The 21,829-nt window shown below is 37.4% G+C and overlaps 1 long non-coding RNA gene across 20 annotated transcripts in view; it reads left to right on the top strand.

Moving 5' to 3' along the window:
* Window positions 1-21,829, top strand: part of LOC107310797 (uncharacterized) — a 423,706-nt gene that overhangs the window by 177,341 nt on the left and 224,536 nt on the right. The window contains exon 1 of one of the 20 annotated variants that reach the window (XR_014944417.1): window positions 3,054-3,156. The exons of the other annotated variants lie outside the window; for them this stretch is intronic. This is a non-coding gene — a long non-coding RNA (uncharacterized LOC107310797). Of the gene's footprint in view, window positions 1-3,053; window positions 3,157-21,829 lie in introns of those variants that run through there. 20 annotated transcript variants of the gene reach the window in all.

Below are 21,829 nucleotides of genomic sequence, written 5' to 3'. Positions count from 1 at the left end.
TCCTCCAGATTTCACAGCTAGTTTCATTCATTTCAATTATTTCTTCCCTGCCTTCCTCTCTTGGAATATTACCTTTAAAAAATACAAAACCGGGGACCACTTAAATCATGTTGTGTGTTTTTCATCGGTTAGTCAGTGGCCATATGTGGGCTAAAAGTAGATTTAAGGAAGAACAATCAGGGTTTTTAAATTTCATAAGGTCTCAGGCAAATTAGAAGCTTATCGATAAACTTTGAGTCACTGTAATTCAGCTACATTAAAAAAAATATGGAAGTTCAAATTAATTCCTTTAAAAAACTAGCAAAAAACAGGACTGTTTATCAGTTTAGCATAAGGGATTATTTAATATGGGATAGTAATAATTTGTCATTAGAGATACTGCGTTACAGTTGTAATGTAGCAGTATGGAAACTTTAATAGCGGCCTGCGAAAGAAAAGTTCTTTTCATTCTCATTTTTCTCTCTTTCAGCTTTTCAAAATGCCTGTCCCTACAGAATTGTTATGCGATAATAGACCTGAAAGATTTATTTCTGATAAAAGGTTTAAATTGGAATAGTGAAAAATAATACCCCAATAACAAGAGTGAAGAGACATTAAAATAAAGAGGAAAGAAAGAAAAAGACACAGACTGATTGCCTACCTGTCTACTGGCAAAAATGGGGCCATCATATTGCAACTTGATAGCAGCTCTCTGTAGCCTATATGCTGGGATTCAGAATGGGGATCGACTCACAGGGTTTATTCTCTGTTTTGCTCTGTGTCTGTTTGAGCTCTGCAGGAACAGATTTTCCTTAAAGTCATTTCTATGTGAATTAAGCCACACTTGCCACCTTCACCCTTCCTCTAGAAGAAAATTACATTCTTCATAATCTGCCAAATCTGGTTTGTTTTGATTTCTACTAAACTGTTATTAAGAATGATAGGTTTTTTAAAAATTCCTTTGATAAAGTTGAATAACATTTGTAAAATAAGGAATTCCAGAAGTGTATGTCAGAGATCACTGACAGGTTTTGAGGGCTTATTTGTAGTCATTCCTGATTTGAAATGAGACTTCTGTGGTCATTGGTACCATTCTTAAACCAGTGGAACAATGCTTTTGATATTTAATTGAGGCAGTAGCCTATCCTTTACCTTGCGAGGACATTTAGTCAGAAGATAGAGGACGGATATTTCTTTTACTGGATTGCTTAAACATTTTATTATTATTATTATAGAAACAATCTAAATTTTTGGTAGAAAATGAATATGGTTCAGTTAGTATAATTCATTATATTGCCACGAGGGCTGTATGTAGTGGTAGATCGTATACTGAAGATCTCACGTACGCTTTGTTTCCTCATGTGGCTCCGTTAAATGTTTGGATGTGTGATCAAATTCTGCCTTTGTTTTCTTTTTCTATTTTCTTTATTTCTCTTTGTTTTTCCTTCTGTTTTATTTTTTCTGCTCCTTTGTTTGTTTTTTCCTTTTTCCTTCTCTCTCTCTCTTTCTCTCTTCTCTCTCTTCTCCCTTTCCTCTTCTCCTTTTCTTTTCTTTTTTGCTTTCCTAAGTAGAGAAGGGCAACCTCATAATGGGAGTAAAGACAATGAACCAGAAGTACTATTATATATAACTAAAACAAACAACCAAAAAGAAACTACCCACCAAAAAAAAAAAAAAAAAAACCAAAAAAAAAAACAACCAAAAAAACCTAACATGAAAGGCAGACTAATTGGTTTTGGTAATACTTTTCTTCCAGTCTTGCTTTGTTTATCATAAAAAGTAACTTAACAGAGTTAAAAACCCAGCTTTCTACGGGGACAATATTTTTCTGTTGAAACTTTCCATACAGCTCTTACATATCATTAGTAAACACGTGGCTTGTAGTTCTGCTCATGGCTTAACATCAGAACCTTTCTGATGTTTGTGAGAAGCAAAGGTTGCCAGGGGCAGGTGGAAGGAAATGCTCTTCCCCTTGTAGCTCTGTTGTCTAACAGCACTGTCTGTACCGTTCTAAACCCCATACAGAAGGAGGAGGAAGGAACAAAAAAAGTGTTTTGGGGAATCTGAAATGATCCTACTTCAGTGTAATAGAAAGTCACAGTATCCCACAATTTGAAATGATTTCTTTCCAGATCTTTTACTCTTCATGTCTTTGCTCTCAGAAATATTCTGTCGTGGACAGGATGGAAGTGCAGTTTATGAGATCCAACTGGAATTTTCACGAGGAGTATTTTTATCAGGTTTGTTCCAGAATAGCAAGAAAAGATATTCTTTATGTTCAAATGAATGAGGAGAGCTCTGTTTAAAAAATAGTAATAATAAATTAGGAAGTGAATACATATTTTGAGTGTTAAAAATTATTCTTCAACAGAATGATGGAATAAGTGAAATTTGTGATGTGTATATGTATATATATGTGTACATATATTCTCCAGGACAGACCTGGAAAACTTTTGGGATCTTATACTGCCAGAGCTGGTGCAGTTGCACAACCTGGATGTATTTTTCAGGTGTGTTTAATACTGCCGAGGAGTTGAAGTGTTTGAACAATTATTTTTAAGCTAAGGTTTGTAGCTTTTATTTTTGAGTAATAAGATGAAAAAGCAGTGAAGTAGTATCCCAGTGTACCGTACTGCAGACTCAGAGAGGGTATTGTGTTCCCACCCCTCACAGAGCACGGGTGAACAGACCACATATCAGGAGCGGAACAAAACAGAACAGAAATCCCCTGTAGTCCGATGGAGGCTGTCGGATGGGAGCGGAGTAGGGGCAGTGCTGCGAACTGCGGGGTAGATCTGCAGGCGCTGTGCATCGCAGAGCGGTGCTTCCGTGGGGCTGCTGGCAGCAGGCGGGTCTGCCCGCACGCCGCTGCTGCGGAGAGGAGTTAGCTCTCCATCGGGCTGGCTGCAGCTCTCCAAGAAATAAAAGCACCTCATTGCACGTATTGAATACTCGCTGTTCCAAGCGTGCTGCCCCTCAGAACTCTTCCTAGGGGTGTGCTGAAGTGCATAAACATGGGAGACGGGCTGTCTGCCGATTCTGTGTCGTTGAGTTTCTCCCCACTTGTCAAGCCTCTTGGCTTCGGGGAAGGAATGACAATGCAAATACGCTGCAGTCTTTCATACCAGTGTTCATTCCTTTCTACTTCTGTCCAGACGGGTCGGTGTACCCAGAGAGGTGAGCTATTAATATTGCCTTTTTACAGCTAAATTATCTGACTCCAAGATTGCTCAGAGATTCTATTAGAGACCCCTATGGAGGACTGCTTCTACAAATAGGCTTTTTAATTCATCCGGGTACACTAAGGTGTTACCTTCCTCTCATTAATAAAACGGAAACTCGTAAAGAAAACCAGATTATCCTGAATTTATGATCAAGTAATTTTGTTTCTCTTAGCTCTGGTAATAACTGCGGGACATTATTTCCTTGTTTCTTTTTCTTTTTCCTCCGTACACACAGACAATCTTAATTTCTCATGTTTATTTATCTTTTTTTTTTTTTCCCTTTATTTTTTTTTTTTCCTCTTTTCCATTTTAATTTGACAGGGAAAGCAATCCAGGACCCCAGGAGGCAAACACTAAGACTTAAGAATTGCTTCTTCCACCTCCACTTTAATAAAATAATAAGTAATTGGTTCATATTTGCCAATGCTTTAGAATTTCTAAGTTATTCTTTTCATGGTTTATCTTAAAATTTCTTAGAAAGGAGAGGTTCATACATTGGTATTTTTATGGCAATTTGTCATCTGCACTATAAAGTCATTAATCTCTTTGATCTCGGTTTTAAGTACTGAGCTTTTAACCAACATTTTACTACATTTTCCATGAAATTAAGTTTTTCTCTTTTTAAACCATTGTTTTAGTATTTCCTTCCCAATTAGCTCAACGTTAATTTTGTTAATAGACTGACTGAAATTTCAATAGATGTGAGGGCTTCAATAGGGATAAATCACCACAAGTTTACTGATTCTGGACTCTTAATGACACTGGACATCAATGGCAGTCCTGCCTCTTTATTGACAGATGCTGTTCTGGGGGGAAGAACCCCAAATTCAGTTCTTCAGAAGGCAGATCATGCAATGGATCACTTCTCAGCTGCGGAGCACTTTGGGAGCTCCTCTGCAGAGACCACTTCAGTTGAATAACTACTTCATGGACTTCAAATGAAGTGTGCATAGCTAAATGATCTCTGTAGATGCCTTGGCTAAACTTCTGATAGGAGCCTGCACTTCTGAGATCTCTTAAGAGGCATCTACAGAAATCATCCAGTGCACTTTCTGGCCAGCAGGATATTTATGATCCAAGTGTGTTCAGCGTATTAACATACCACAACAGTAAAATTTGGAAGCATCTAAAATACCAGAAACATTTAAAATATATCCATTTCATATGCATTTCCATTCGGAAGATACTGATCTCTCTTAAAGTAATGGAAATGAGATTTTAAAATAAGCTGGAAAGTAAGTCACCACTTTAAAAGCTAAATGATTGCACTGGATTTTAATAATGGTCTACAGAAATGACAGAGAAAGCAAAAGGGACGCATTGCCAACCCTCAGACAGAGTGATAACCCTCCCCAAACTACAGTTCTTATTTTTCTGAACACTCTTGTTAGTGTCCCTATGAACTACACTATCATTGCTTCCCCCTTAAAACATTTCTACGTGGTCCCAGAAACATTTACTGGGTGCATGTTTCATATACTCAAATTCTGTTCTCATCATTTTCTGAGAATGGTGTCCACCGAGGCTGTGCCCACAGCTTTACCACATAGAAAAACTCCGAGGTATTCTGTAAGTCAGATTTTTGGGTGCTAGATTAGCGGAGAGGTTTTAATGGTCATATTGTGCATAAGAGTGAGACCTAATGGCCATGTGCTCTAAGGCACATATGTTGGTCAATGCTTATTTCAGTAGAAGTGGGAGAACTCTCGCTTCTTATCATACATTCTTATATCCATAAGCTGTTACTGAGTTAAAAATGAATTTCCTTTATTTCAAAAATCATTTCCTTTAATGAGCGATGTTGATTATTTTTGATAATTTAGTAGCTGAAAAGTAGTTTACAAAGATGTTCTAATCTCTCTTAATGTTTCTGTTGGTATCATGGACGTTTTACTTCTCTTTCTAAATGAAATCTTTCTTGCTTACACAATCTTAACCTGCTCAAGCATTGAAGGCCAATAAACTACAGAATCTGTTAATTTAGAAGTTGCTGAACAGAAATATTCTCAGTTTGATATTACTTTCGTGATAAAGGAATCAATAGCGTGAAGATCCAGACAATGCATTTGTGGAATGTATACTGTAGATTTTACTTTTTTCTTTCTTTTCTTCCATTTTTTAATTTATTTTTTTTTTTTTTCCTTTAATGAAAGGGCACAGAAAAGAAGACTTAGGGATGAGGTACTCCAGAGTGCCAAATTTTGGTGGAAAATTAAGATTGCATTTCAGTTATATTTTCTCAAGAGCAAACATAAGGCATTTAGGAAAAGATCCCTCTGCCTGTGACAGACCACAGGCCCAACTCTTCCAAATGAAATCTCACTTAATGAGGAATTAGAGTAGGTACAGCAGAACCTAAATGTCATTTTTCTGTCACATATCTGAAATATAATGTGTGTGTTTGTGTATATTTATTTATATATTTTATATATATGTATATGCATCGGATATATATTATCAGTCTCCTCTGTAGTCTTTTGCAAGGCAGGTCAATGTATTTCCTCTTTTTTTTTTTATGTTTGGGATAGTTAAAGGACACAGATAGCAAATTGAGTGGGACAGAGTCCTCCCTGGTAACACCTGATGTAGCATCAGCAACTTCAGTCTCATCTCAATCCAAAATGATTTTTATTTCCAAAAAGGAAGTGATACACATCTTGATTCAATTCACCTAACTCCAGTGGGCTTGGTTTATGCTATCTATCTTTTACAATTAATTATTATACTGTAAGCATATGATATATGATGATAACCCATACATTTGGCTTGGTATGCATAACAAAAATGGAACTATTAGTAGCAATTATAAATCACAAGACAGTTTGGAGACATTTCTTTTTAAATCCTATTGCTTTCAGATTGCATTAAATTCTGAAGAAAAGGAAAAAAATTGTCTGAAAATAATTAATTGCACCAAATGCAAGGTAAGGATTCTATTAGATTTCCTGTTGTGATCTTCATTTTAAAGATGCATGTAGAGCACATTTTCCACCCCCAGTATGCGCATTGCATAAAGTGCAACTTCCTGCAAAATGACTTAGCGTACACAGAGCATAGAATTTTTGCTGCATATACAATGAACTTCATGGCAGAGAAGCAAAAGTAATTTCCCTAATGACTGGTTGAAAATCTTGAGATCTGCAGAGCATCCACTTTTTATCTCTAGCAAAGCATACATGATCTCTGTCTGCCTATTTATGACACTGCAGTGTCTGACAAAGACTACTGCATCATGCAGCGCTGAAACAAAAAGCACATGTCAAAACTCAAGTTGGAATCTTTGAAAGGTCTCCTGAGGAAGAATCGTTCTGTTTTGTAACACAGACCAACCCTGGAAACATCTCTGTAAAATGTGTCCAAAGGACTTACAACTCCTTGTGTAGTCTAAATGCCCTCGCTTTTATTCACAGATTTAAGTTGCAGGGAGGCTTTTTGGACTGCAGGCCTGATTATGTGCAGCTGCTAAAATCTTGTGTTTTAGAGTACGTGACAGCAAAGTTTAAGCACTACAGATGTGTCACTGTTGTGTTTCCCACTGGGTTTTACCTGTCCTCCTTTCCCTCCTCTCTGGGCCGTGTTGATGTGTGTGGGCGAAGCAGTGATAGGCACACTGAAGTTCTGGGGGTAGGTGATGCTGCAAGCATGCAGCTGTCTGCTTTGGGGTGTGCATCAGTGCATGGAGCTGCACGTGGTTGTGGGGGACAGCCCTTTTGCTGCTGGCCCCACTCAGCAGCCTGGATCTGGGACAAACTTTGTTTCATTTCCCACTTGTGTCAACAAAAGTCTGCTTTGATTTACCTGAGATAGGATTGTTCTGTGAACGATTAGGTCCCTGCATGTGTTCAGAAAGTGTGCAAATAATACCTGGCTTTACAGGGGCATTGATATTTGTCTGCAGTTTCCTTTAATATGTCACCATAACCATCAGACAACTGGTGTGACAAATATTCTCCTTTTTTTGGTAGAATAGCAATATGAAGAGGTGCATCAGCACTGGTACATTGACTCCACGAGGCCTTTTTGTTCTCTCTGATTTTATATCTGCATACATCTAGAAACCAATAATTGTTATTTCTAGGGAGTGTACAAGGCAATAAATAGCTGTGTATACTCTCGCTGTAGCAAGTCATGCTTCTGTGAATCACAGACTAATTACTGCAAATTTTACAGAAGTCTTCTCTCCCAGAAACTGTTCCTGGAAATGAAATATCAAGCCATAGTTTATCAACAGCATTGTCACAAATGCCAGGGACATGAAGACCTACCTGTTCTCATTTAGATATTGATGGCCTCCTGAAAGCATGTGGGATTCTGTGTGTATGTGCATACACAGATACCCACACAGGGGTTCATTGTGAGCGGTAAATTTAAAGCAGTAGGCAGCACCCTGGGGGATAAAATAAGGAACTGAAGTTCCTATGACACTAGGCAGTGCTAATGTGAATAGTACTAATAGATTTCACATGGGACTTCAGTCTGATATCTTTGCTATTTATCTCTGGTCTTGTCAACCAGAAAGCCAGAACTCATGTTTTGAAGGAATACACTTAGGTTTCTGTGCTTTGGCTGATGTTCCTCCCATGATAACACTGCAGCTGATGTCCATGTCTGTGTGTGCGCTGGCTGAGAGCATGGCTGGCTGCCGACAAAGTTTTACTGTCTCATCAGTATTTAACCTCATTACAGAGTGATGCAGAGTTCCTTGTCTATGGAAGGAGCTGAGCAGCCCAAATGTAATTCTGTGTACTGCCTATGTACATGCACACAAGTCATCAGTCCCATTTTGTACTTCTCTAAAATATTTGTACACGTTAGTTTAAATAAACATTTAGCTGGTTCATTATTAAGTCTTTATATAAATTTCCTCTTCTGTAAGATGTTCAGAATCTTCAGAATTCATCAGCATGTCTTAATACTCATGCTTGACTAATGCTTTACATTTATAGGAGTTTTAAAAGGCAGGTGCAGTGTGACATATCACAAGAAGCAAATTAAACTCTTGTAAAGCACAGCTGGAATGCTAAAAATGTGTATTTGTAATTTAAATATGTGACACCATCACACTGTAAAATCAGTTCATAATTAGAAAACATCTGGGGTTTTTTTTTGTTTTTTTTTGTTTTTTTTTCCCAATAAGATGTTTAATAGTATATTTAAATAATTTAGAATGCAATATAGAAAAAAAAAATTCAAGCCGCAGTAAGTGGTTCAGGACATTTCTTCCTTTTTGTTTAAATGTCCTCCTCCAGATCTTTAAGTAAGCCATCATTTTGAAGCTAATTCTTGGTTCACATTATAATCGCTATTGATGAAATACATATGCCAAACATATGTGCTGTTATGACCTTATTGTCAGTCAAGAAACAGGTTGTTGTAGATGCTGTTGTTAAGAAGGATTTACACGCTGTCAAGCTGCTGTATTTTTTTCTCTTTCTTTTGATTATTGAAGAACCACAAGCCGAGCAAAAGTTGATTATTTTAACAGCGAAATTTACATGAATACATATAAATATAGTAAACACAATGATGTCTTAGGGGTTTATGATTTCTGGAAATGTACTTAAGCTAGATTAAATACCGACTACAAATGTACTGGGATCAATTCAAGTTTAACTAATAAAGTTTGAACAAAACCACAACTTCTCAAATGAAGTTAACATGGTAGATTAGCCACACATCTGTCATCAGTGCTCACGTAGGAGAGTATTTATATTTGTGTGATGAAAATCCTAATGGATGTTTTTATCCTTCCTGAATTGTGCAAGCAGAGCATTCCCCTACTTTATTGGCAGTAAACTGTATAACCTTTCTCCTGACATTGCCTAAGCATCTATTTAAGATAAATAGAGGCCAGACATTTCTGAGCTGCATTTGTGTTCTTTTTTTCTTCACAGACATATGTGTATAAATGCTTGAAAGTCTTCACACATACTTGATAATGCCTACAAAGCACACTAGGTAGAGCAGTACTGTGCAGAGTTATTTTTCAGCTCAGTAGCTGGGCAATGGTGTTAGTAAATACTGTGAAACCCATCTATCAACTCTTCCCAGGGATGTGAATGTTCTGGAGAAAAAAACCCAAATGTCTTCAATTTATACCCTTCCCTTTCTAATAAGACTAATTTTTGCCCAAAAATCGAGGAGAAGGAGAAGGATAAAGCTAACTTTCTGAGGGCCAGAGTACATAAAGTTAATGTGCCTCCATTTGCGTGCATCTCCATCTCCATCATCTTTCAGCAACCTTTGCTGCTGCAGCCCACCGCAAGCTTTTCATCAGTTTATGCATTGTACGCCAGGGCAAATAATGACAGAATATCTAGCTAAAGAAGGGGTACTTAATCAGCAATCAAGATTCAATTTGTTTTAATTTTAGCAGGTGTTTGTGAGGTACATTGATGGGAGAGATAATATGTACTGCTTTCATTAGCTCTCTTGTTTTTGTGCTTGAACATTTAAGAGCCAGATGTTCGGAGGTGAGCTGATCAGAATATTAAGTCTCCAGAGGTTGGTTTCCATAGTGTTTTACATTCCTTTCTTTATCTCCCTCAGTTCACCCTGAGCTATGAGGTGCAAGTGCTCACAATGACAGACTATATCTCTGCTTCCTATTCAACTAAAGCTTTAAATTAGTTTAATTCTCCTAACTGAACCACTCCCCCCCAACCAACAAAAAAAACACAAAAAACACACACACAAAAACACAAAACTCAAACCAGCCCCCTTCTCCCCCCACTTTTATTCTCATAATCTGCAATTAATTCTTGGCCTTTGGGTCAGACTCATTTCCCATTTAGACCCACTTTAGTTGATAAACCTCTCTAAGGAATTATTTGTTTAGCAAATAATATTTTGGCTTCTCCTCAGTAAAATCAAAGAAGCACTGGCAGCCAGTAAACTACTGATTCCATTGCCTTGCTAGTTTAAATGTGTAATCTAGAGCTCTTCTCAGCTCTGGGACAAGACACAGCCACTCCACTGTCCCGGTGCTGTGCATGGATGGGAACTGCAGGCTGCCCTTCGCAAGCAACCTCCGTCAATCAGTGCTCTCTAAAAGCAAACGTACGGGCTGTATTTGAGTACGGTACTGGTTTTGTGGCACAAGGTCACCGAAAGAATGTACTGGAGTAGACAATGGGATTGCAGAAGAAGACAGGCAAACTTAATCTTTTGTTTTATGTTCTCAGTCCAGTAGGTAATGTTTTAGCTTTCACTTCATAGCTGCTGCAGTAATGTCTGTGTTCTCCTGCATGATAGGCTCTCCCAAGGCTGTGACTGGAATTTCTTTCAGCAGAGAAACAAACCCAGAGATGAAGAGTTAAATAGAACTGCCATTGGCAAATGCTATAATGTTTTCCCCCACTATTAATTGTTCTCTGTTTACTTTGATGCTCAAAGATTGCCCTGTTTTACAAGCATATTTTCTTAATTGTGTCACCTTGTACTGTAAGTATGTCAGAGGGGAAACATTTGCAAGTGATTAGATATGGACCTCTGTGTCACCAAATGTATGAGGTACATACCCTTATAGGATATAATTTTGATCTTTTAATATGCGGCCATTGACCCAGACTTGTTATTATCTATTATAGTTTATAATAATGTATCTCTTTATGATTAAATGATGATGCCCGGCAGAACACTATGATTAGCATTTCAGTTATTTATAGATTATGTCAGAGCAGTAATAAACATAAAATGCTGTTAATGTGTGGCTAATGAAATCTGGACATGAACAAGTTTATGAATTGATATAATTCATTTGAGTGTTCTAACTGAGCTGCTGGTTCTCGTCATAATTCAAAAGCTTAGCAGGGTTCACCGATTAGGTGGTAGACTAATTTGCTACAAAAAGTCAATGGGTTTTCATCGTCTTGGGCTATCATACACAGCATGGCTGATTGCATAAGGGCTATACAAAGTAATTCTCATAAATATATTTATTAAGCTTAATATGTTTTGTGAGGTTAGGATGGAATCAGCTAGCGCACAACATATGTGGAACAAAATCACAGTGTGTTAGATACTAAAAAGATATGTTCAGTAAAATCATTCAAGACCAGATCGATGAGGGAGTTATTTGAATTTTAAAAAGAGAGCAATTCAATATCAAATATAAATGAGAGCCATAAAGAATGATGCAGATGATTGACTGAGTATGCTCGACGTTTATTTTACTTTGGCATCATAATTTCATTTCATGCTACAAATGCTGCTTTAAACTTAGGTTACATAGTGCTGAAATAACTGAATGTGTTTGCAGAGCTAATAGGAGTGCTGCTTTCTTGTGGCTAGGAAAAACTGAGGCACATTTCACACAAGAGTGTGGGTTTTGGCTTTTTCCTGTAGCGGGGGATCTTGAACGCTACCTGTCCATTTACAGCAACGTGTCTGGATAATATACCCTGAGCTGTGATCTTCAAGTAAGTGTTTGTAGAATGTTACACGTGGTTGGTTTGGTTTGGTTTTCTTGATGGGCAGGTAGTAATAGTGGCAAGTAGAATACCATTTCCTCTTTATTTGTTGTTGTTTTCCCACCCTTTCTCTGTGACATCATCCACCAATGGTTTAATCAGGGTTGAACTTATAAGCAGAGTCCTTTACAACACCCAGAAATGCTCTGAAAGTGCTAAGCAAGCAAATATTCATTGGATGATTTGGTTGTTTTTTTCCCATACCTTTATGGTCTCTGTAATGCACCATCTTGGAATGCTTTGTGTGTAGATGTGTGTATAAGATGACTAGGCTCCTTTGTGAAGAAAGAGAATTAACTCAGAGTCTATAAGGACATTAGAAAAGCTCTTAGATTAGGTAAATAGCTGAACTTCATTCATTTTTAATACTAACACACGTAATTAACAAACAATATTAATGCATCTAAAAATAGCATAAAGAAACCAAACTGAACAATCAGAAATGATTTTGTTCCGCTTCTTATTCAAGAATCTAACAGGATTATTTATGGTATGACTGTGGAACACTGTCTTGTTAATAATATTAGTCACAAAATTGTCTTTTTTCTTTTTCTTTTTAAAAATCTATGTCACAATTAAAGGAAGAAGGAAGCACCACTTGAGGAAATGGGCATACAGTTCTGCAATCATCTCTTATTCTAACAAGAGTCCAAAAAACCCTTTTATATTCCCCTCTCGCATTTGTATCTTGACCCAACATTTGATCCATATGAGGCCCTGCACTCTAATCTTCACTATCAAATTTTTCTCTGTTGCTTCCCAATATCGTTCACATTACATGCATTCCTCCCCTGCATTACATAAATCTTTGTCTTGTCTGCACAAAAAGAGACCTGTGTAGCTATAACCCACACACCCCAATCGCTCTTCTCCCTCTCCCCAGGTGGTTGCTGCAGAGCTGCTTGGAAGATTTGAAGAAATTAAGGAATGCATTCATAGCCTTTTCTGCTTTGCAGAGGTAGTGAGCTGAAAACCATCAGAAAGATTCCTAGGTGAATAAAGTCCTTCCCCTTAGCAATGCCTCCTTCACATGGAATCTGAAAAGAGAAGCTCTTTCACATTCGTTGGTCTGCAATATCATATTCAATATTTCTATCCCTCCCCCCCCCCCTCCCAAATACACACAGTTTGCAGTTTGTTTTAAATTTATTTTTAGTTAATTAGAAACACAGTGGGTATTTATTTTTTTTTCTTTCCCTGCGTCACAAATGAGAATGCTAGCATTTCATTTATAAAGTGATATGTGGTTCAACTCCTGCTCTTGATATTTTCAAGAGGCCAGTGATTAAAAAACCTATGTGGAATATGCTTTATTATTGCCCTCTCTAGGCTTGTCGCATAAAACCTTAAAGGTTCTGGTGCTAAATCCCCAAGGCAGCGTTTTGATACATGCCAGATGTTTACTCATGGGAGAGATAAATGTTTAATAATTTTTGCTATTGTTACTGTTTTTACAATGTGTTATACTGCTGTGGCTTGCTAAGGGTAAAGCTCTGTTTTGCTGAGGGAACAGGCATATAATAAGTAAGATGTTTACATTGCCATCATCTTGTTTTCACTCTCGACATGGGAGATTTCAACCTGAAGCACAAGTAGCCCAAGTCACTCAGAGCTGACAAAAGGCTTTAAATGGGCAACTTTAAATCTGATTGCAGGGAAGAAAGCTTGCTTAAACCCTCCCGTTGGTTTCAAAGTCTGAAACTTCGTTTGATTTCAAGGAACAACTTAGTAGCCATTCACACAGCTTACAGTGTAAAGCAACAAGAAAAAAGGGCTGGGCCTGCTATGCTTCTCTGTCCAAGAGGAGTAGCACGAATCCCGTTTGCTTGTGGTATTTGCATTTCTACCTCCAGTGTAATAAACCAATGCTCATCTCCCTGAATCAGAGATGTGCCATATATTTTTTTAAAAATAATATTATATACTTCAGTGAAATAGATGAAGCTGATCCCTGTTGAAATACTGATAATGTCAACAGAATTACTCTGGCTTTTGGAGCCAGTGGGAGCTGACAAGAAAAGGAAAATGGAAATCATCTGGATAGAGACTATAATGATAAGAGAATGTTGTGCATTCCAAGCACAAAGCATAAGGCATCCAGGAAGAGACTTGAAGGTTGGGTTTGTGTGTGTGTTTTTCATTCTGTCTTTCCAGATAAGCAAGAGGGCTGTAGTTTGTTTTGTTTATTTTTCTTATCATACATAGGGAACCATAATTTCATACTGCCTTTCTTATTATCTTTTTTCTTGGTCTCTTTTCTGTTGTGTATCATTGGGGAGAGAGTTTGACAAAACAGATATTCTAATCAGAATGCATCTTAAGGCTTCCTCACTGGTGAGAAATGCGGATGTGGGATAAATATATGCATACATATATCTATATATATATGCATGCACATATCTTTAAAAAGTTCTACATATGTAGAAGCCCTAATGTGCCTTACACACTCTCCTTTATTGAGAGCAAAAATATTCACTCTTCAGTATTCAGAGGCTATACTCGGTTTTGCTGCTGTTCAGCACAGGCATATGTGAGATGGGATGTACCTTTCCCATCTCAGTTCTACTCTGGTCCCCTTGAGGAGGAGGAGCACTTGGCTGCTGCTCATCTATGCCAGCTGAATGACATTTTTTTTTCATGCAGTCAGTATGCTCAGGGTGACAATTTAGTCATGATCTATGTGAAGAGACTGTATGCCATCATCTGACCAGCAGTCTGGGCTGTCTTACCAGGGCTGTGCTCTTAGGGGGTTGTCTTTCTGCTGCTTTCTCCAGTGCTGGATGAAAAACAAGCTCAAAATCAAGTCCTAGAGTTATCTTTTAGTTCCACAGGTGTGAGCTCCTCATTTGTCCAAGTCTGTGAGTACAATGCAGTCATGTAAGGGTGGCTAATAAAAAGATGTTAACAAAGAAAATAGTAAATATTCAAAGTTTATTAGCAAAGGAAAACTCACCAATGTTGATGCCTTGACCAGAAAGCTGAGGCAGTCAAGGAAAGCTGAGGTTCAAGCTGTGATTTTCCATACAAATCACCAAAGAGATACCATACAGTTAGCATTCAGATGGGCTCTAGGCTGCCTTCAGACTTCAGGAAGATGCTATGGTGGAGCATCTTAGTGTGATTAGAGCTCTGTTGGACCTGAGGCAATGACTTGTGGCAGACTTGGATACAGTCTGGATTTCAGGTGCAGCCAAGAGGAATTGCTATCTGCAAATCCTGTCCCTTCTGTGATGTTTCAAAAGCTATGAAGTAGTTGTTAGTAGAGCGGTGCAGTATTTTTTTTTCTATGAAGAACTTCAAAATCTTCCTGGTAAACTAGTGGTTGGGGTAACTGGAGCTTGAGGAATGCTGCTACTAGGAATCTACTTTCTCATTTCTCCACAAATACCCTGCATTTTCCCATCCACACAGAGCTGCATCCTCTGTAGCTGAGTGATACCTGAAGTCATTGAGTACAGTTTCCCTTGCGTGTCCCATATCAAGAAGGAGGAGGGGAAAGGCAACAGAAAATCTATGTGTCTCAAGTGACTGTAAGTGAATATGTCCTAGTTAGTTGGTGTGATCAGTGCTCATTTCAAAGAACTCCTACTGAAAAGTGACCTTCATTTAGTAGCCACGAGCATACTCAGAAAATCAGTTTCTTTTTAAAAATAAAAGGAAAAAAAAAAAAAAGGCAGAATTTACCTCCCTTGTCACTCTATTTGTCCTGAAGGGCAAGCAAGGTAACATGGAACTGAGGATCCATCTAATTTAAGAAGGATGTTTGCTGAGCTCTTTCTCTCATGCACATGCACTCTTTCACTTTATTCACCTTTCCCACTGCATTATCTTAATGAAATGAAGTAACATTCCACCCATGCCCCCCTGCTCTTTCTTTCCAGTTCACCCTTGTCTAGAACTTGTAATTGCTTATTGCAGCATTTTTAGGCTCTAGATCCTCATTGTTTAGACACTGAGGACCTAATTCTGTTGTCCTGAATAAGGATTGCAAAGTTGGATCCACACCAAAATCAGGAAAGAGTCTGTGATTATAAATCAGTGTCACATATTTCTCTTAGTCAAGTTAAGCTGATAAAAAGTCTTATTCTGTGAAATGACATCATTCTCAAAGGAGGAGAAAAAAATTAGGAATATAGGTCAGATTACTTTCAGAATTAGTCTGATTTTTAACGTGAAGTTTTCCTTGTGGCAATCTGTTAATTTGTAAGTTTAGCATCCTGTGTAATACACAAAGTAGTCCTCGAAAATTTTAAGAAATAAGGAGGTTTGAAGATTTAACCAAACAACAGGGCAGTTTTAACAGGTGCTATGATGGAATCCATTCGAAAAGGCCATCCAAGCCCAAAGTTGGAGCTAGCTAGTGAAATCTAGTTTTCCATTTTGCATATATCATGAATGAGCAGATCAACTGTTAATAAATGAAAAAATAAGAGATGGTGCTGTCACTTGCAAGCTGGTAAAATTCTGATGAAATACTCATTGGAGTAGTTTATCAGTATTTACCTGTCTTCAGAAAATAAAATATCCAGCTTTGTTTTTATGCCATAAGAGAGCCCCAGGCGCATTTCTAATTCATCAATCCAACAAGCTTCAAATTCTTTGTATGCATACTGTATGAAAGGAGTATTGCACTTGAGAAATCTACTTTTGAATAGTTTAATCCAATAATTTGCTGGCATATTTTGGTAGGTGTTTTTTGTTGTTGTTGTTGTTGTTATTGTTTGGTTTTGTGTCTCACTTTATGCTGTATCTTAGTATTGTTCTTGGCAAGACACTTTACCCTGGAAAGCATTTTTTTTTTTCATTGCTTCTAGAACTTGGCTGGCTGTTTTTTGTTCATCTTAAATATAATCGGAAAAAAATAATTAAAAAAATAAATCACTACCTTTAAAAATTTGTTTTATTTCTCTCCATATAAAATACTATGGGTCCCCAAGGCAGTTAATATCAATGTTTAGACTCTGGATAAGAAGAAAAGATACTTTTCTGTAGATTGTTGTAATACTGTTGGAGTTAGGGACATTTAGATCATATCCTTATGTCCCTACTCATGATAATAGTTTGTGTTGGTGCGCTCGAAGAGAAGTTTGTAGAAAACAAGTAGCTTTCAGGGCATTTTGCACAAGCACAGATTATGCTAGAACAGAAGATAGTTAACATATCCAAAACATTGTCAATGTTCTTTCTGGTTCCTGATGCACCGACAGGATCACCGTGCTAAACATCTTTTCAGAGTTCTCCTTCCAGTCATTTATGCCTGAGTTACAGAATGAAACGAGAGTTAGACACGAATACAGTAGTAGAAACAATTATATTTCATTATGGCTCTTGTTGAGCTTTAACATTGTATCACACAAGTAAGAAGAAGAAAATCGGGGTTTCTCTATGTTAGACCCAGGCCCAGCTACTGAGAGGGCTCTATTATTTATGCACTGTTACTCCTTTCCACTGTTCAGTGTACAGAAGATGGACCTTTATTACTGTTCTTTTTTTTTTTATTATTTTTTTTTTTCTTAATGTACAAAATGTTCAAGATAGAATTATAGAAAGCAATGCCCAACTGCTTATTTCTAAAGAGATAAGTTGAATGTCCAGAAGAAACAGCAGAACTGATTTCCCAACTTCCACATTCTGCTGCAAGGAACGGAGTAATATCCTGACCTTGACAAAATGTAATTATGAATTTCTTTTCTGAGTACCTGGCTGGTCTTGAGATTCCATCCAGGCTCCTCACATTGCATTGGACAGGGAGTCTGATATCTCGAGGAAGGGCTTTCTGGAAGAGGCTGTATAACCATACAGTCCCTCTCTTCATGACAGTCTCTTCCAGAAAGGAGGGAAGCAAGGCCAGTAGCTGGGAAAGCTGTTTGTCTTTGGGTAGTTATGTCCCAAATACTACGTTATCTCCTATTATATGTTACATTTTAAATGTAACATGCCTGAACTTTCTCCTGTCATTTAATGTTACATTTATTTTTTTCTTGGCTGGCCGGTGCAGTCATTATGGATTCAAATACAAAAACCAGGTGGCTACTTATAACCCCCAGATCACGAGAAGTGATGGTGAGTTCAGTGATCTCGTAGCTCCATCTTGAGACTGATGATCATCTCTGAATTTTATATAAATGTGGCACTTTGCCTTCCCATTTATTCAGGTTCCTGAAAGCCCTTATCTTTACACTTACATATTGGCTAAGGTTGAGTTCCTTGCAGTAGCAAAAAATGATGTAATGGACATCCAAAAGAGAGAGAGGAGAGTAAAAGAGACAGGAACTTCTGTAGTTCAGGATTTGTAATTCAGTTCTGATGCAGGAGATGCATAGATGCAGGAGAGCTGTAGAAATGACTTGCAAAGACTTAGATTGTCAGTTAGTGCTTTACTGTTCTAAACTTCTGCACCTAGCACATTTTGTTTTGATCAGCCTAAATAGAGAAATTATTTCTGTTATATGCAGTTTATGTGTTTTTTGGAAACCACAAGAGAAGAGGCTGTTGAATCTAACACCCTTGGTGTTCTGGCTATAGCCATCAGACATTTAGGAGCTGATATACAACAGAGGGAGTAAAAGGCACGTGTAGATTAATTCACACTTTTAAAGAACAGTGTAATAATTGCTCCTTCTGTAATTCTTTTCTCTCGTTTCTTTTAGTTGTGGAGAGACAGGATTTTATATTTGTTAAACATGTTATAGGACAATTACCTCTGTTTCAGCCAAGCCTGAGCTGATAACTGCATTGTAATGTATTGTAGCATACGGAGTTCAGACATAGCATTTCCTTCCTATATTGAGATCTTTGTAATTATGTTAATTAATAAATAATAACTTTGGATAAAAGGAGTGAATAACAGCAGGAATGCAGTTGGTAGGTACCATGGGGCTATTTCAGCTGGGAGAGTCTATATTTGGGGCATTACATTTATTTTAACATAAGATTTTGCTGTTTTATTTTTGTTTGTTTGTTTGTTTTGTGATTTTTTTTTTAATATAACTTACATATTTCTTCTGTGTGTATACAATTAAGCACATGCATTTAATAAAAAGCTATGCATTTGCACTGTCTCTATACACAGAATTAGGCAGAGAAGGGAGAGGAGCTATAATAGATTGCGTGATACAGAGCAACATAAATGGGTTGTGGTCTTAACATAGCTTCTCCTGATTACTGGAAAAAAACTAATTAGGTTTTGTCATTTATTCACTTGGAGTTTTGTCTCATTGAAACCTTGCTACTCTATTTAACCTAGTTCTAGTCTGCAAATATCTTCTGCCATGTTATGTTATGCTTTTTTTGCTTAAATTAACTCCTGAATAATACAGCATGGTACATACAGGAGAATGAAAAGTTTTCACATTTTTAATACAAGACTGATTTTATTATATTACTAGAGGAATAAGTTAGATTGCTCTTGCGGTCTCAATAAATCACACATGAAGTCTTCTTTTTTTCTAAATTAAATTTTTATTTAAATAAAAGTGTTATGTTTGTATTTGAACTGACAGCTAAATCTGATAATTAGAGTGCATGAAGTTGGCTTTGATTGGCATTGTAATTGGATTGTCATTGGGCTGAAAACCTATTATCTTTGGATCATGCCCCATGAAATCTGTTGAAGAAACTTTGCTGCCAGTCATTAAAGCCACCATCTTGGCTTACAAATTAGGTTTGAAAGGCTTTTTACCACTGGGAATGTAATTTAAACCACTGCAATTGCACTCCCATTAATTAAAATTATATTAAAATTATGGTTCATTTTCTAAATATTTTTTTCATATTTTATTAGACGTACTTATTACTAAATGCTTAACAAATTACATAGCAGCTAGTAAAATTATATTTTCAGATAATGCATCATTTCAGCACATGCTACTCAGCATTAGTGGAATTAGCATGTTCATCATTAAAGGATACGCTATTTATGTTTTTCATTAAAAATAAAATGTAAAACATTAAAAAAAAAACACATTTCCACTGAAAATTATAATTAATGATAGTGACAAAGGCAGACAATCCATTTTAAAGTTAGCCTGGTGTATTAGACTGTTTTTCATAGGTATGCTTTTTGCACACATCACAGATGAATGTACTACTCTGTGCAGAGGCATTAATGGAACAATGTTATTTTTTTCCAAGTATAACACAAATTGACAGTTAAGCTGTGTTCCAAGTCGATCATTCTCATCATACAGAGTATGTGAGACCTAAGTCAGCATTCAGACATTGCACCCATAATGGTGTCCTCTTCACAAAGACCCTGCCACTCTCTGAGGCTGAAAGAATAAGCAGAGGACTTAAGGAGGAATGTTTCCCCAGAGCATTCAGTTGTTGGCTCACTATTGAAACTGTTTGCTCACTGTGGGCACGCAGCAGGTCTGGGGCACCGTGCCTTCCTAATTCTTCCTCCCTCCAGGAATACCACTACCGAGGGCCACTGTCTGTCACTCGGCATGTAGAGAATATCATTTCACTTGGAGGCAATGTTCATTTCCATGCAAAGAAATATTTAATTTCAGAGAAACCCTTAAAATGAGGAGTCATATGAGTAGAACCTGCCTGGATGAATTGTAATGTATGGAGCAGGAGGTGGACTCTCTTTACTTCACTAGAAGTGACTTAGCCTACTGAAGAACTCCAAGGAACTCTAAGGAAGGGGAGGACAACAGGAAGAGAAGAGCCCTCAACGAGAAGGCATTTTAGTTCTGCAGGTACTAGATGATCTTTGAGGTCCTTTTCAACACAGACCATTCTACGATTCTGTGATTGTATGCTACCCTGAAACTGTGATAGCTGCTATGTAGGAGATGAAAACGTAGCAAACAGTGTGAAAAGCAATTGGACAATGGATGGTAGTGGTTGTTCTAACATCAGTGGAGGACAGCCCAAGCACAGCCTGCTGAAGAAGGGGAGAGATCATGAAAAACCAGAGAGAGGGACAGGGCCTAGGTCCCATAGCCATCCTCTGGTTGACATCTCTCCCAGTATACTGATTAGTCATAGGCTAAGACATTGTTTGCTTAGAATATGTGTGATATGTAAAACAGCTTTCCCAAAATGCTTTCAATAAGTTGTTTTGATGAACCTGATCTGTGTCAGGAAAGTGTGTTGTAGTTACTGTCTTCTCACTGGGAGAAACGAACCAGGAAATGGGGTGGGACATCTCATGCAGTACTCTTTTTTAATATGATTTATCTAATTGTAGCCTTTATATGAAGCATCGATAATATTTCCAACTATATTTATTAAGCCTAAAGTTGTTTCCTTCGGAGCAGCAACATTTCCAAACAACTTCCTGTAGAACTGAACCACATAGGAAGTGAGATAAGAACATACATTCAAAGAGAAAAGTACTAAAATATCAGGCTAGTGCTGTGTTTGTTTTCAAATGAGAGAAACATCTGAAATCTGTTTCCATGACTATACTTTACAATACATGCTAGTATATATACTGTTATCCTTCACTATATGGTAGCATTAATAATAGATAAAGGTGTCCTTTAGGATACTTCATTCTTACTTTCTCAGGTGCTATGCAGAAAGCATGGAACTCTCATCTAGCTGCATCCCTGCCTTGGCTTTGCAGTAATCTTGCAGCACTACTTGGAGTTCTCTATATAGATATTTTTCTTCCTCCGTGAAGTACTTCACCCAAAGAGCTACCTCTTTGCTCAGCAAGTCAAGGCCTAGAAATTCTTTTCTTTTAAGGTTATGATTCCCCACTTTATGAACCACAATGGGATTCCATCTGAAATCCCTAGAGTGCTTTACACTCCCCACGATACCCTTTAGTCTGTGAAACCACTGAAGTCCTTTAAAAGCAGCATTTTCAAATGAAGCACATATATTTAGACTTCAGCTGTTCCCATGTGTGAATTTGCTTACTCTGTGCTGCTTAAATATTGTTCTAAGTGTTAAGAAATTCTGCGTTTTTCTTCTTAGGAGGACCTTAGTTATTTTGATCTATGTGGATCAGAAGTGAACTTCTGTTTTACAAAGTGAGCATCAGAGCTGTGGGAAAGTAATTTAAAAAATAAAAGAAAAACTAGAAAAACCAAGCTATGTTTGGAACATTTCTCTCTGTTGGCTTTTCCATCAGGAAGAATGATGATGATGTCCTGTAAAATGAATAGTTAATAATTTCAGAGTCACTGTATAAAT

This window comes from Coturnix japonica, chromosome 3 (assembly GCF_054131305.1).
Source record: "Coturnix japonica strain WE chromosome 3, WE-NBRP24, whole genome shotgun sequence".
Classification (NCBI taxonomy): Eukaryota; Metazoa; Chordata; class Aves; order Galliformes; family Phasianidae; genus Coturnix; species Coturnix japonica.
The sequence above is the reverse complement of the archived record's forward strand: the minus strand, read 5'-3'. Positions and strand labels throughout refer to the sequence as shown.